Genomic DNA, 2,852 nt, shown 5'->3' on the forward strand with positions numbered 1-2,852 from the left:
ACAACAGCTAAGAAAAAAGGTTACCATTAATGAGGACTTTTTTAGATTAAACAGCCACCTCCAAAGCAGGTTCATACCCTGGGAAAAAAACCAGGGCACAATTAAACAACATTAAAAAAATAAGGCAGCCCTAAGAGCAAAGTCAGAGGACTTCGAAGTCTTTTATTTATAAATACACTCTCAGGAAACATGTACCTAATTAGATTTAAATAGTCCCCAAGAGAATTAGCAGCTAACTACACCCATCTCTGATCAAATATATTTAAAGAAATCAGAATATTAAACAGCACCATTTAAGAATTTGAAATATAGCCCCATAACACGAGTTTAAAAGGAAATAATTTAATATGCAATACCATATACATTTTGTGCAAATGGATTCAAATTCCCTTGCAGAGATTCCACTAAAGAATGAATTGAGACGTCCATTTCCAGCAATATGGCAGACTACTTGTATACAGAACACCTCTCAGTAAAAAACTGAAAATGCTAAGTATGGCTGGACTGGTGGTAAAATAAGAAAAACCAACAGAAGGCCAGAAAAGAGAAAGTGCAATATTCCACAGGGGTTAACAAGGATTAGAGCCTGCATTTGCTCAGAGATTCTGTGAATTCCTGGTGGCTTAGCACCTGGTTTTAATGGCCCACATGTGCTGAAAGAGAAGACAGCACATGTGGGCCATAGAAGGAAACATGCCTGTGTCAGGAATGGCTCTGAGAAGAAGTGGGGGGTGGGGGGAGGGGAATTACACACACACACACACACACACACACACACACACACCAGAGAACTCCTAATGACAAAAGAATACTCGCTTAGTTTGGTACTTGCACTAACTCTGTGGCCTGAAAAACTGCAAGAAGAAATTTTGGTTTAAAGTGGCCCTGGAAGGACTTCCCTGGTGTTCCAGTGGTTAAGAATCTGCCTTCCAATGCAGGGGACGCAGGTTCAATCCCTGGTCGGGGAACTAAGATCCCACATGCTGCAGGGCAAATAAGCCCATATGCCTCAACTACTGGGCCCACGCGCCTCAACTAGAGAGCCCATGTGCCACAAACTACAGAGCCCACACGCTCTAGAACTCGTGTGCCACAACTACAGAGCCCACGTGCCACAACGAACAGCCCACGCTGCAATGAAAGATCCAGAATGTCACAACAAAGATCCCACATGCCTCAAATAAGACCCAACATGGCCACAAAACCCATAAAATAAAGTGGTCCTGGATTGGTACTGCTCCAGGCACCTGGCAGAAGAAAACACAGGAATTTCAAATTTTCCTTTGGATGCAGCTCAATGAATACAGGAACAAAATAAAAATTCACTAAACACATGAAGAAGACATTATGAGCTAGGATCAGAAGAAGTAACAAACTGCAGAATCAAATAAGCAAATATAAGAGACACTTGAATAACTAGGTACAAATATAAAATGTTTAAAGATAAAAATAAATAAATGTTTAATAGATTTAAGACAATAAAATAGATTGAAAATATGAATAAAAAATAGAAAACCATAATTGAACCAGGCAGATCTGAAAAGAAACCAACTAGAACTCTTAAAAAATATAAGAAGTTAAATTCAAAGCTCAATACACAGGTTAAACAGCAGATTAAATACAAGTGAAAGTGTACTGGTGAACTGGAATACAACTCTGAAGAAATTATTTAAAATGCAGCACACAGAGAGAAAGAGAAAAATAGGAAACAGAGGTTATAAGATATGGAGGATAGAGTGAGCAGGCAGGCCCAATATATATCTATTGGGAATTCCAGAAGAAAAAACAAGAGAACGGGGAGAAGAAATATTCAAAGAAATAATAACTAATACTTTTCCAGAATTCATGAAAAACATTAACCCTCAGATTCAAGAATCTAAACCAGGATAAATTATAAGAAATTCATGCCCAGACACATCATGTAAAACTGCAGAACAATGAGGTCAAAGAGAAGATTTTAAAAGCAGCTAGATAGAATAGAGAGATTACATATAAAGGAATCATGATTAAAACCAATAGCTGAATTCTCTGCAGTAACAATGAAAACCAGAAGAATTGAAGCAATAATAAAGTACTAAGGGAAAACAATTGTCAACTGAGTAATTTTATAGTCATGAAAATAATTTTCAATAGCAAGAGACATTTAATTAAAACAAAACAAAGCTTAGTTTATTATTAACAGAACTTCACTAAGTTAGCATCTAACTTAGTATACTTCAGAAACATGTACTTCAGAAAGAAGATAAATGATTGTCCAAAGAAAGATCTCAGATATAAAAGGAAATGGTGAGGAAAATAATAGTAAACTTGTAGGTAAATCTAAACCAATGTTAACTGTATAAAATAATAAAATAATCCCTAATTTGTTTCATTAAAAAAATCAAGATAGAACTTAAATCTCTGAAAATAATAGCATCCAAATTAGGAACAGTGGTGACCAGAGTTAAGGATTTTCAGGTCTTCACATTATTTGTGAGGAGGACAAAAATACTGGTTAACTTTAAATGTAAATAACTGAAGATGATATTAAAATGTCTAGGGTACCCTTTAAAACAATGAGAAATAGATTAAACGTAAATCACAAGGCAAGAAAGGGAAGGAGGAAACATATTAGAACAAATAAAAATCACAAAAGAAGACAGTAGTACTGAATATTAGTAATTCAGTAAACAGAATAAATGTAAATGGACTAAACTCTCCAAGACAAAGGTCAGATAAAAAATTCCAAATTCAGCTATATGATATTTTCAACATACACATATAAGACATACAGATGATACAGGAAAGGTGATAGTAATAAACACGTTAATAAACGTAAAGAGGGTCATGACACATAGTTTGGTTTACAGGAA

The sequence above is a fragment of the Phocoena phocoena genome, chromosome 11 (assembly GCF_963924675.1).
Source record: "Phocoena phocoena chromosome 11, mPhoPho1.1, whole genome shotgun sequence".
In the NCBI taxonomy this organism is placed as follows: Eukaryota; Metazoa; Chordata; class Mammalia; order Artiodactyla; family Phocoenidae; genus Phocoena; species Phocoena phocoena.